At 54.3% G+C, this 14,132-nt stretch overlaps 1 pseudogene; it reads right to left on the reverse strand.

Annotated features, from left to right (window-relative positions):
* Nucleotides 1-2,072: 2,072 nt before the first annotated feature.
* On the reverse strand, nt 2,073-13,289 carry LOC147972909 (uncharacterized; annotated as a pseudogene).
* Between the last annotated feature and the right edge of the window lie 843 nt (nt 13,290-14,132).

Here is a 14,132-nt window from a genome sequence, read left to right on the forward strand (position 1 = left end):
GAACTTGGCCAGGGCAGATCGGCCAAGCAACGCGTGGTAAGGGCTCTCTCGATCCACCACTTCAAACCACACCGCCTCTCCGTGGAAATGGCCCTTGTCTCCGAAGAGGACATCTATCTTGATCTTGACGATTAGGGAGCAGGACAAGCCGGGTACGATGCCATGGAACACAGTCCGACTGGGCATGAGCTGCTTTGTCTTGATGCTCAGCTTCTCCATGGTGTCGCGGTATAGGATGTTGATGCTGCTCCCACCATCTATCAGCACACGAGAGAAACGGGTGGCTCGCCTTTCCGTAGCGAGGGTGGCGTCCAGAACCAATGCATAGGAGCCGGGAGACGCCATCACCTCTGGGTGATCTGTCCGGCTCCAGCTTATAGGCCTTTCGGACCAGTGCATGAATTCTAGGTTGTTGGACGCGACTGCGTTGACTTCTTGGTGTTGTCGGCGCCGGCTACGCCGATCTTCTGGCTGACTGGTGAAGACGACGTAGGCGGCATGCTCGTTAGGATACTCATCTTGAACTGCCCCGACCACTGGTCGAGCGGCCGGCTGCGGAGGAGCCGGAGGCGGCGCCATCCCCTCACCCTTGGAGATCTGAGTGAGCCAATGGCATTTTCTGGTCGTGTGGTTCGAAGGCTTTGCGCCGCTGTGAAACTTGCAGGGGGCATCAAGTGCTTGCTCGTAGGAGAAAGCCGGCCTGCCGCCCTTCTGCTTCTTGGGTGCGGGCCGTCCTTCGGGTTGTTCGTCTTCGACTGTGGCCACCTGCCGACTGGTGGAAGGCGGCAGGGGAGCCTTGCGCCTGTGGTCGTTCTGGTGCGGGCGTCGGCTGGATTCGCCAGCCGGCGTCTTGGGACTCAGAGCGAGCACCTTCCCGGAGGCGTCTACTCGGAGCTCGGTCTTCATCGAGGAATCGGCCGTGGCGTATTTATCAACTATGACCAGTAGCTCGTCAAGCGTAGTCGGCTCGTCGCAGAGGAGTCAGTGCTTGAGGAGGGTGCCTTCTCGGCACCCGGCGGTGAAGTACTCTATAGCTTGGACCTCGTGCACTCCCTCGCAGGAATTGCGGAGCTCGGCCCAATGCGTGAGGTAGTCGCGAGTCGATTCGTTGGGCCCTTGGACGCACAAGGAGAGCTGTCGGGGCTTAGGAGCCCGCTTGTAGGTGCTCGTGAAGTTGCGTATGAAGGCTTCAGTGAAGTCTAGCCAGCTGTTGACACTGTAAGGCTTGAGGCTGTTAAGCCAGGTGCGCGCCGTGCCTTGGAGCATGAGGGGCACATATTTTACGGCAACACGACTGTTGCCGTTTGTGATGCTAACCGCGGTGGAGTAGTCGATCAACCAATCTTCCGGCTTCACGAAGCCGTTGTACTTGGGCGTGTCTCTTGGGAGTGAGAACCCTTTCGGGAAGGGCTCGTCGCGGATATGGGGGCTGAAGCAAGACGGGCCGACATCATCTTCTTCTTCCAGAGATAGGGATCGCGCAAGGCGGTCGATCCGGTGGTGGGCATCATTCTCGCCGACTCCTTCGCGGCGACCCAGCCGGCCGCTGAGAGTCGGATGCGAGACAGGCGGCGGGGTAGGGTATCTCTCCCCACGAGGTGGAGGAGGAGGAGGGTTGCCCCGCCACTCCATGGCTCGAGGGCGGCCCTCGGCGTCACGCTCGATGGAGATTCGAGTTCGGCTACGGCTGACAGCTGGCTCCTTTTCTTTTCTCGCGCGAGTGTTGCCCGCAGTCCGTGTTCAGGACGTCGCGTCGTGCTCTCGGTGCGGGGGAGGACTCTCGGCACGGACGCCGGCTTCATGCCGCTCCGTGGCCGCGTCGATAAGTTGTTGGATGCGTATGGTCATGTAAGGGAGCTCATCAGGCCCCAGCCCATTCAACTCGTCTTTGGCCGCCTAAGCGGCGCGCAAGTTCTCGAGAGGCGTGGCATAGACTGGGCGGTCTGCTCCCAGCATGTCGGCGATAGCCGCGCTGTGTTTCTTGACGATACCGACGCGGCTCGGCCCGTCAGGAGGCGGCGTGCCGAAGGCGGCACGGTCGACCTCGCGCTGGTGAGCCTCGGTGAGGCGTCTCATGGTGGCGAGCCTCTCGCCCTCCGCAATGAGGGCGCGGCGGCGCGCCTCCAATGTCTTGGCGTCCGCGTCGGCCGGGACGGGGACGGACAAGTCGTGCAGTGCCGTCTGCAGAGCGTCATGGGCGTTTTCGCCTGAGGGGGCGCCGTGGCTGATGACCAGTACCTCGGTGATGGCACTGCCGCTGCTGTCGGCTCGAGGAAGAGGGTCGTTGATGACCGCCACGTTCGTGGGGAAGGCGTCAAGGGATGTTGTGTCGGAGTCGACAAGCATCGGGTCGATGGAGCCAACCGACTCCAAGTCCGCGGCAAGCTCGCCGGAGACGTGGAGTTGATCGAGGAGGCTGACAAGGTGGCTCTCGGGGCAGTCTGTGCTCGCGTTGGATGCGGGCTCATCAGAGATACGAGCCTCGCCAAGAAGATCGGCGAGGCAGCTCGCCGCGTAGGCGTCGGCGATGTCTTGCAGCGCGTCAGGGCAAGCGCCATCGGGCGTGCCAGGCTGGCTACGCACGTTGGGAAGGAAGAGGGTTCCCGTCCAGAGCAGGTCTCTGGACGATGGTGCACCTGGCCCCACGGTGGGAGCCAAATGTCGGGTGGTTGGTGCGACATATGCCAATGGATGGCTTATCATTGTGGGAGCCAATAAAACATCGCTGGTGCCTGGAAACGGAATAAGGCGAAGACATGCACGCCGACGAATCTTACCCAGCTTCAGAGCTCTCCGTGGAGATAACACCCCTAATGCTACTCTGCGGGGTCTCCGCATGATCACTAGCTCGAAGGGTAGCTACAGAATGCTCCTTGAACTGTTCGGTGAAAGGATGAAGGAGGGCCAGGCCAGCCCGCTCCTCTTCTCCTGGTGGTGTCTAAAATCTATCCAAAGAGCGATCTCCCCTGCATGGGAACCCTGGGGGTTTATATAGGCCTACCCCCCGTGGTACAATGGTAATCCGGCTGGGCGTGGGCCCCAGCCGTCTGTATCTACGCCCGCCGGCTTCTCCGCCGACTGGTGGGCCCACCGGCGGCCGACCCTTTGGTTGACAGGACGGCCCCACCGCCCGGGGTCTTGTCGGGGGCTGGTTACTATTACCTTGCCCCTGGTGACGATGGCTTTGTCGTGGTAAGCATGGCTACAGTGCCGCCGCGAGGCGGCTCGTCACTGTAGCCTTACCTTCTCTTGTCTTCTTAATGAAGCACCTCCTTGGAGGGAGAAAGTTGGCCGGCTATTGGAAGCCGGCCATACCCCTGGCCGGCTGCGGGAAGCCCAACCGCCTTTGGGATCTCCCTGACCAAGGGGGCCCGCCACCCATGGGTCGTACTGGCCGCTCGCCGTGGGTGACATCACGATCATCGTGGCAACAGTGTCGCGCCGGACGGGGATGGCCGCCCCGTATGGTGCACTGTGGCCAGGCGTGCTCCGGGATTTGGGGGTGGCAGGCTTTACTGTAGCCACGCCTCGTCTTGTCGCCGTTATGTGGGTGCAGACTCTGAGGGAAAGATCTTAGCCGCCTGCTGAGGGGCCGGCTCCTGGAAGTCGGCCTTCTCATGGTCTTGTTTCTCAAAGGTTTCAGGGCTGGGCCGCCTTCGCGCAGCCGGCTTGAGAGGTAGCCGGCTAGGGGAAGGCGGCCCCGTGTCTTGGACGTTTGGAGGCTTGATCGGCCTGTAATTTTTCTGAAGTGCCAGGGGAAGCCGGCTAGGCTACCCGTGGTCATTTACTCCGACATTGTTGATACACATCCCTCGGATTCTCAGTACCATTGAGAAGGATGCTGACGTCATGGCATGTGGCCACGTCAGAATAATGCATGTACCTGGACACCAGGGGCTTCTTGCAAAGGGCACTGTTTTAGGCCCGGTTTATACCATAAAGACCGAATACCTTAGGGAGTGTTCGGTGTCGCGAGTTTGGCCTTATATGCATCAGCTCCGAATCATGTCTTTGGTCAAATGTTGGGTTTGCCCGGCTCCTGTGTTATGCTGCCTTACGTTCCGCTCTATCGGCTAAGGAGGCACCAGGAGAACTACTGCGATTGTGCCCCGGTTCATCCGGACGAGCACCTCAGTAGAGAAAGCCGAAAGTGACTGTCATGATCTAGCGTGAGACTGGTCAACCACTCGATGACCTATCAGAATGTTAGAATTCCTACGCCTTAACGAAGGGCCGTTTCCCGGCCAGGCATGTACGCACCCCGAATTCGGGAGAGTGCGGAGCCACCAGGGGCTATATAGTAGCCCCACTGTCAAACTCCTATGGCTAAGTGAAAGTGTTAAAGCATTATAGTCCGGTTGCCTAGTTCGTTGCGCTATCACCTCCTTATTAGGACCAAGACATTGGATTAAGTGTGAACACGCGTCTTCTGCGAACACCCCCGCATTATATGCGTGGGGGCTGAAGTCGACGACTGCAATCTTTCAGGTTATACACATGTATACATAAACGGCCGCACAGGAGGCATCACAATACTTTCGGGCACAAGTATAAATACAGCCTTGATAAATTCAATAAAAACATTGTTTTTACAATGGGAATACATGTCATTCAAACATAATATTCTTCGAGCACTGGGCCTCTATCAAATGAGCACCCTCAAGAACTTCTTCAAAATAGTGCTCGGCAGCCACTCGGCCTATGGCCGAACCCTGTGTCGCGACAGTGGTAGCATCCATCTCCGCCCAGTATGCTTTGACACGGGCAAGGGCCATCCGCGAGCCTTCTATGCACGCCGACCTCTTCATCGCATTGATGCACGGCACCACACCAAGGAACTGCTGCACTGAGCTGAAATAGCTGTTCGGCTTCGGCTTTTCTGGCCACAGATGATCTACGGCGGACCTCATGGCAAGTCCGGACAACCTATTGAGTTCAGCCCATTCAGCTAGCTGATCGGTCAATGGAAGCGGACGCTCTGGCACGTTGAACTACGACCAGAACGGCTTGTCCACTTCCCGATCTGTTTGATCTCAGAAGTATTCGGCCGCATCGACAGCGCTCGCCGCCAAGTCTAGATATGCGTCCGCCGAACTCCACAGCCGATCCAAAGGGGCATACCACGGATCTCCGAACTTCCTCCGCAGCAAAAAGGGCTTCCCAGCCACAATATCACAGGCTTCACGCAGTTCCTCCTTCTTCGCTCTCATAGCAGAGCGGGTGTCTTTGGTCACCATCATGGCCTTTTCAAGGTCCGCCGGCTTTGCTCGGTTTTCTTCTTCAAGGAACTGGCAACGGTCGGCGGTGTCTTTTAACTTTACAGCCATCTTGGCCATTTTCTCTTTGCTGTCGCAATGCGCGGCCTTCTCGGCTCTCAACTCTTCGGCCGCCTTCAAAGCAGCCGCATTACTACTCCTTGCTTGTTCTTTGGCTCGGGCAAGTTCCGCCCGAAGGGTTTCCACGGTGGCAGCTCCATCTGCAGTCACAAAATATTAAAGATATTGGCATCACGCTGCTCTTACTATGTGACATTCACTAGAAAATATCACTTACCCTGTGCCTCGTGAAGCCTCTTGTTAACAAGCTTGATGTCGGCATCCGCCGCATCCAGTTGCCGCTTCAGTTCGGCAAACTCATTAGTCCGGCTAGCCACCGGAGCTTCCACCACCTGCACATAAAGCGGTATGGTTATTACCTGGGACTACGATCCTCTGTTTGCCGCCGTCCTCGGCGACAACCAGAGTCTCAGGGGCTACTATCTACACAGGGCACACCTAAAAATGTGCGGTACTATCACAGATGTATATCATTTCACGTACCTCAAAACCCGTCAGTAGACTCATAAAGGCTTCATGCAACCCGCTTTTGGCGGACGAATCCTTTCAATCACTGTACCCATCAATGTACGGTGTTCTTCTGAGATGGTTGCTCGCTCTAGCAGATCCCTTAGTGCGTCCGACCGCATACCAGACGGTGCCGGATTCTTTTGGCTGCTCTCTTCAAGAGCCAGATACTGGGAACTTCGGGCGACCATAGGATTATCTTTTGGCCTCACTTGATCCGACGAGGCCCTCCGTGACGACACTTCAAGGTCGCTCGCTTCTTGAGCGGGGCAGTCCGGAGGAGGCGTTTCGCTCTCCATCATCTCCGGAAGAAGATCCCCCGAAGACGAGCTCTGCTGAGAAGGGCTAAGATCCGAACTGCTAGATAAATGCTTCGGTTATTTTCCTCAGAGGTAAGGTAGTATATTTTCACTATTAAAGTACTTTTTGATTACTTACAGCTCGTTAGAGGGCTGATCTCCGCGCGGACTTTGTGCGGCAAGAGCACCCTCCAAGGCAGGACCCTCTGGTGGAGATTTCTTCTCCCGTTTGGAAACCTTGGTTTCCGAATCTTCAGAGGTAGTCCTCTTCCTTCCCCGGGGTGAGAGAATGTCAGATTCCTCCCCTTGGTTATCCTCCCTCACGGAGGCACTCGTTCCCTCGGTTGGAATAGGTAGCGGTGGAGGCCCACTTTCGCCCTCATTATTCCCCCCCTTTATCTTCCTTTGAGGGCTCCGAGCAAGGTGCTAACTCGAGCATCTTTTCCAGTACCGGATTTTCCAAACCCTTAGGAAGGGGGGCCGAACACCGAATCATCTTCGCCTTTGTTAGCCAGTCCTGGTCAAAGAGCGATTTCTCAGAATGATGTCATGATAAATGAAAGACGGTGTGTTCGGCTAGAGGATTACTTACTTGGTCGGCTGTGCGGTTGCTGCTCAGGCCCACGTCCTCGGTAGTATCCGGACACTCTATTTGGGGTCCGAAGAATGATTTATACATCTCCTCATGCGTCAGGCCGAGGAAATTATGAATAGTGCACGGTCCTTCTGGGTTGAACTCCCACATGCGGAGGGGCCGGCGTTTGCAAGGCTGGACTCGACGAACCAGCATGACTTGCACCACCGTAACCAAACTGAAATCTCCTTTGAAGAGATCTTAAATATGGTTTTGCAATATGGGCACGTCCTTGGTTGGACCCCAGCTCAGCCCTCTGCTGATCCATGACATCAGTTGTGGTGGAGGGCCCGAGCGGAAAGCAGGGGCAGCCACCCACTTGGCACTTCTGGGAGCTGTGATGTAAAACCACTCTCGTTGCCATAATCCAGACACCTCTGGAAAGGAACCCTTTGGCCATGGAGCTCCAGCAATCTTGCTTATTAATGTGCCTCCGCACGCTACATGCTGCCCCTCGAGCATCTTTGGCTTCACGTCAAAGGTCTTAAGCCACAGGCCGAAATGAGGGGTAATGCGGAGGAAGGCCTCACATACGACAATAAATGCCGAGATGTGGAGAAAGGAGTCCGGGGCTAGATCGTGGAAATCTAGCCCGTAATAGTACATCAAACCCCTAACGAAGGGATCCAGAGTGAGGCCTAGACCTCGGAGGAAGTGGGAGATGAACACAACGTTCTCGTTGGGTTCGGAAGTAGGGACGACCTGCCCTCGGGCAGGCAGCCGATGCGAAACCTCGGCGGTCAGGTATCTGGCCTCCCTCAACTTCTTGATATCCTCTTCCGTAACGGAGGAGGGCATCCATCAGCCTTGAAGGCTAGATCCATACATGATTGAAGGTCCGAAGCACCTGACCTGGGCTTTGGGTGTTAGAACTCAAGGTGGGGGAAGGATTCGATTGAGCAAGGGAGGGAAAAAAGTAAAAGCCTTGTCCCTTTATAAAGAGGGTGAATATCAAGCGTCCTCCTAGTGGTCGTTTGGGACTTGCCTAAAATCTAGGAGTCCTAGGCACGGTTGGGTTACCCACGACCGTATTGATGAGAATCCCGTAATTAGGGGAACACGATCTCTGCTTTGACAAGACGTGTCAAGAAACCGCCTCGCGTTATGTGTGGAGCTGGTTGGAAAAAAACGGTTTGAATAATCACCGAGCCATGGCCTGATGTCATGTTGCCAAAGCGTGTCAGCAGATTAAGATTTGTGGAAATATTATTCTCTCTACGGTGGTATGTGGAATTTATTTTGCAGGGTCGGACACTATCCTGGTATTCAAACTCTTCTGTGATGTGTTCGGAGGAGGAACCCGCATTGCAATGCTGAAGACAACACTGCACGCCGGACTCATCGTCATTGAAGCCTGGTTCAGGGGCTACTGAGGGAGTCCTGGATTAGGGGGTCTCCGGACGGCCGAACTATATCCTTTGGCCGGACTGTTGGACTATGAAGATACAAGATTGAAGACTTCGTCCCGTGTCCGGATGGGACTCTACTTGGCGTGGAAGGCAAGCTAGGCAGTACGGATATGGATATCTCCTCCTTTGTAACCGACCTTGTGTAACCCTAACCCTCTCCGGTGTCTATATAAACCGGAGGGTTTTAGTCCGTAGGACACAATAACAGACAATCATACCATAGGCTAGCTTCTAGGGTTTAGCCTCTCCGATCTCGTGGTAGATCAACTCTTGTAATACTCATATCATCAAGAATAAATCAAGCAGGACATAGGGTTTTACCTCCATCAAGAGGGCCCGAACCTGGGTAAAACATCGTGTCCCCTGCCTCTTGTTACCATCCGCCTAGACGCACAGTTTGGGACCCCCTACCCGAGATCAGCCGGTTTTGACACTGACAGCTACCATGGCCTTCTCCAGGTCCGTCGCCTTCGCTCGGCTTTCTTTTTCAAGAAGTTGGTAACGGTCAGCGGCATCTTTCAACTCAACGGCCATCTTGGATATTCTTTCCTTGCCTTGGCAATGCGCGGCCTGTTCGGCCCTCAGCTCTTCGACCGCCTTTAGAGCAGCCGCATCGCTATTTCTGGCTTGTTCCTTGGCTCGGGCAAGTTCCGCCCGAAGGGTCTCCACGGTGGCAGCTCCATTTGCAGTCACAACATATTAAAGATACTGGCATCATGCTCCTCTTACTATGTGTTGATCACCGGAGAAATCACATACCCTGTGCCTCGTCAAGCCGCTTGTTGACAAGCACGATGTCGGCATCTGCCGCATCAAATTGCCGCTTTAGCTCGACAAACTCATCAGTCCGGCTAGCCACCGGACCTTCAGCCACCTGCACATGAAGGCGGTCTGATTATTACCTGGGACTATGATCCTCTGTTTGCCGCCGTTCTCGACGGCAACCAGAGTCTCAGGGGCTACTATCTGCATAGGGCACACCTAACGTGTGCGGTACTGTCAAAAACATACACTATTTCACGTACCTCAAAGACCTTCAGCAGACTCATAAAAGCTTCATGCAACCCTCTTTCAACGGATGAAATCCTTTCAATCACCATACCCATTAGCGTATGATGCGCTTCTGAGATGGTCGCTTGCTCCAGAAGACCCTTCAATGCGTCCGACCGCACACTGTACGGTTCCGGACTCTTTCTGTTGCTCTCTTTAGGAGCCGAATACCGGGGACTTCAGGTGGCCAAAGGATTACCTTCTGGCCTTGGTGGATCAGGAGAAACCCTCCGCGACGACACTTCAGGGTCGCCCGCCTCATGAGGTGGGGTGGCAGGGGGAGGTGTTTCGCTCTCCATCATCTCCGGAAGAAGATCCCCCAAAGACGAACTCTATCAAGAAGGGCTATGATCCGAACTGCAAGATATATGCTTCGGTTATTATCTTCAGAAGTAATGTAAGATGTTTTTACTATTAAGTACTTTTTGTTTACTTACAGCTCGGTACAGGGCTGATCCCCTTGCGGACACTGTACGGCAAGAGTACCCTCCGAGGCAGGGCCCTCTAGCGGAGATTTCTTCCCCCGTTTGGAAACCTTTGTTTCCGGGTCTTCCGAGGTGGTCCTCTTCCTTCCTTGGGGAGAGGGAATTTCAGATTCTTCTCCCTAGCTATCCTCCTTCGTGGAGGTGCTAACTCCCCCGGTTTGGACGAATAGTGATTGAGGCCCGCTTTCAGCCTCTTTATTCCCCCATTTATCTTCCTCTGAGGGCGCCTGATAAGGCGCCGGCTCAAGCATTCTGTCTAGTACTGGATTGGCCGAGCCTTCAGGAAGGGGGTGCGAACACCTGATCATCTTCGCCTTTGTTATCCAGTCCTGGTAAAAGAGCGACTTTTCATAATGATGTTATGATAAATAGAAAGACATCGTGTTCAGCCATGGGATTACTTACTTGGGTATCGGGGCGATTATAGCTCAGACCCGCATCCTCGGTGGTGTCCGGACACTCTATTTGGGGTCCGAAGAACAATTTGTACATCTCTTCGAGCGTCATGCCGAGGAAGTGCTGAATAGTTCGCGGTCCTTCCGGGTTTAATTCCCACATACGGAGGGGTCGACGTTTGCAAGGCTGGACTCAACGAACTAGCATGACTTGCATTACCATGACCAGGCTGACATCTCTCTCAAGGAGATCTCGGATGTGACTCTGCAATATCGGCACATCATTTACTGGCCCCCAGTCCAGCCCCTTGTTGATCCATGACGTCAGTTGTGGTGGAGGGCCCAAGCGAAAGGCAGGGGCGGCTACCCACTTGGCACTTCGGGGATCTGTGATATAAAACCACTCCCGTTGCCATAAACCGGACACCTCTGGGAAGGAACCCTCTAGCCACGGAACATCAGCACTTTTGCTTATTGCGGCACCTCCGCACTCTGTGTGACGCCCCTTGATCATCTTTGGCTTCACATTGAAAGTCTTGAGCCACAGGCCGAAGTGTGGGGTAATGCTAAGGAAGGCCTCACACACGACGATGAACGACGAGATGTGAAGGAGGGAATCCGGGCCCAGATCATGGAAATCCAGCCCATAATAGAACATGAGCCCCCTAACTAAGGGATCCAGAGCAAGGCCTAGCCCTCGGAGGAAGTGAGAGATGAACACAACACTCTCGTTGGGTTCGGGAGTGGGGATGACCTGCCCTCGGGCAGGCAGCCTGTGCGAGATTTCGGCGGTCAAATACTTGGCCTCTCTTAGCTTCTTGATGTCTTCCTCTGTGATAGAGGAAGGCATCCACCGACCTTGAAGGTTGGATCCGGACATGGTTGAAGGTCCGAAGCGCCTGACCTGAGCCTTGGGAGTTGGAACTCGAGGTGGGGGAAGGATTCGATTGAGTGCGAGGGAAAAAAGGACAGGCCATGGCCTCTTTATAAATAGGGTGAATATCAAGCGTCCTCCTCATAGCCGTTTGGGACTTGCCTAAAATCGAGGAGTCAAACCAACGGGCACGATTGGGTTACCCACGTCCGTATTGATGAGAATCCCGTAATAAGGGGGACACGATCTCTGCTTCGACAAGACGTGTCAAGAAAATTGCCTCGCGATATGTGCAGTGCCGGTTGAGAAAAATGGTTTGAATAATGACCGTGCCATGGCATGATGTCATGCTATCAAACGTGTCAGTAGACTGGATTTGTGGAAATATTATTCTCTCTACGGTGGTATGTGGAACTTGTTTTGCAGAGCCGGACACTATCCTTGAGTTCCAAATCTTCTACGGAGTATTCGGAAGAAGAACCCGCCTTGCAATGCCTAAGACAAAACTGCACGCCGGACTCATCGTCATTGAAGCCTGGTTCAGGGGCTACTGAGGGAGTCCTAGATTAGGGGGTCTCCGGACAGCCGGACTATATCCTTTGGCCGGACTATTGGACTATGAAGATACAAGATTAAAGACTCCGTCCCGTGTCCGAATGGGACTCTCCTTGGTGTGGAAGGCAAGCTAGGCAATACGGATATGTAGATCTCCTCCCTTGTAACCGACTTTGTGTAACCCTAGCCCCCTCCGGTGTCTATATAAACCAGAGGGTTTTAGTCCGTAGGACAACAACAATCATACCATAGCTAGCTTCTAGGGTTTAGCCTCTACGATCTCGTGGTAGATCAACTCTTGTAATACTCATATCATTAATATCAATCAAGCAGGACGTAGGGTATTACCTCCATCAGAGGGCCCGGACCTGGGTAAACATCGTGTCCCCTGCCTCCTGTTACCATCCACCTTAGACGCACAGTTCGGGACCCCCTACCCGAGATCTGCCGGTTTTGACACCGACAACCACCTTCACCCGCTCCATCATTATGCCAGCTTGGTGTATGGCTTCTGCAGCGGCGCCTGCCTGGTCTTCTAAAACGTGATGTGTAGTGAAGAACGGGGTTGATGGTTTAGTCGCGGCAGCTTGAAGTTTCGGGACATGGGGCTGGATAGTTGAAGCAAGCACTGGTGCAGTCGACGATGTGGGGCGTTCACTTGATACTGGAGCAACGAAAGTAACAGAAGCCTGAGTCACATCTTCGAGTTGTTGAATCACTGGCTCCGCCACCGGCACCGATTGGGACGTCTTGCCAGTTGATGCCTTCTTATTCCTCCTGGGCCTCAGTGGTACATCCTCATTGTCATCTAGAAGATCAATGACATGAGGAGGAGCTGCAGAAAGGATTAGTCGTCAGAATTCAGTCGGTCAACAAAATGGCTGAGAAAGCAAAGACAAGTTTGCAAAAGTCATACTCGGGTTAGAAGTGACCGTGTCTTCTACGTTCTCATCACCACCCCTGTAAGCAGAAGTCTCAGAAGTAGCAGCTCTGCAAGTTTCAAGATTCACTCGGACAAATGAGAAAGAGAGTCAACAGCACAAGTCCTCGATCGAAAAGTGGGGCCAAGACACTTACACAGAAGCGACGGAGACGTTGATCTTGATGTTGGGCAGGGTCTTCCAAGGCTCTGGTTCTGCAACTTTTTGCTGCTTTGGAGCCTTTTCAGTCGGCAACAGGGGAAGTCGTCCGAGTGCGCTTTAAAGGCTGACCAGTCGGAGGAGTCGTTTTGCCCCGAATGCTTGCTGGGTCCTGCCTCTGCTTGGAGCGCCTCTTTGTGCGAGGCGGAGAGTCGACTTCCTCGCCACTGCTTGAGTCTTCGCTCTCCTTGTATCCATCTCTGTCCGAGTGCCAGTCGCCGCTGTCACCCCCACTCACCTCTCCCTCTTGCTCTTGTTCTCCGTTGGGCATCGAGTACAGCTCAGTGAAGGTCTGCAAAGGATAGAGTCGAGTGGATATTCATCAATCTCCAAAGCTAACGCATGTCAGAGCAAAGTATACTCAGAAGGAAAGAATCAAACCTTGTCTGGCTCAGTGGTGTTGTCGAGTGGGAGAACCCTTCTAGACCCCCTGGGGTTGTCCTTACTCCCAGTGATGCCTTGTAGCCACAGCTCCACCGTCTCTGCACTAACTGCTTCCGGATGGATCCGAGTGGTGTCCTCAATGCCCGAGTACAACCACATTGGGTGGTCACGAGCTTGGAGCTGTTGAATGCGTCGACTCAGGAAAGCTTCTAGCAAATCCATACCGGTCACGCCATCACGGACAAGTTGTACCACTCGCTCAACCAACATAGCAACCTCCTCTTTCTCCTCTGGAGTCACTCTCAACGAAGAAGGCTTCTCTACTCAGTCAGTGAAATACGGAGGGAGACCAGTCGACTGACCAGGAGTCGGTTCATCCTTACAGTAGAACCAGGTCGACTGCCACCCCCTGACGGAATCGGGAAGAATCATGGTAGGAAAGTGCTCTTGTTTCTCATTTGGATCCCTAAACCCCCACACATCTGAATCACATGTGTTCTCTCATCACTCGAATTGGCTTTCTTTACTGACTAGGAGCGGCAGGTGAAAATGTGTTTGAACAGGCCCCAGTGTGGTCGACATCCCAGAAAATTGTCACACATGGACACATAGGCAGCGAGATATGTGATAGTGTTGGGGGAGAAGTGATGAAGTTGAGCCCCGAAGAAATTCAGAAACCCTCAGAAGAAAGGATGGGGGCAAAGAAAATCCGCGGTCGACGTGGGTGGCCAGCAGGACACACTCACCTTCTTGTGGTTACGGCTCAGTCTCGTCCCACGGAAGCCGCCAAGACTCATGGGCAATCAGTCCTCCGTCCACCAGATCTTCCATGTCCTCTTTCACAATGGTCGACCGGATCCAGTCGCCCTGGATCCAGCCGCGCGGCAGGGCAGATCTTGACGACGATCCGCCCCGGCTCGTCTTCTTCCCCTTCGCCTTCGCCGTCGCTTTCTTCGCATGCTCCAGAGCGGCGGTCTTGTCCTTCCCCATTACGACGGAATGGGCTCGAGGTGGGCGGCAGCGCCGAAAGTGAAGACAGAAGCAGTGGAGGAACGGAGGAGGAAG

Source organism: Triticum urartu, chromosome 5A, assembly GCF_056163025.1.
Source record: "Triticum urartu cultivar PI428250 chromosome 5A, HENAU_Tu73, whole genome shotgun sequence".
In the NCBI taxonomy this organism is placed as follows: Eukaryota; Viridiplantae; Streptophyta; class Magnoliopsida; order Poales; family Poaceae; genus Triticum; species Triticum urartu.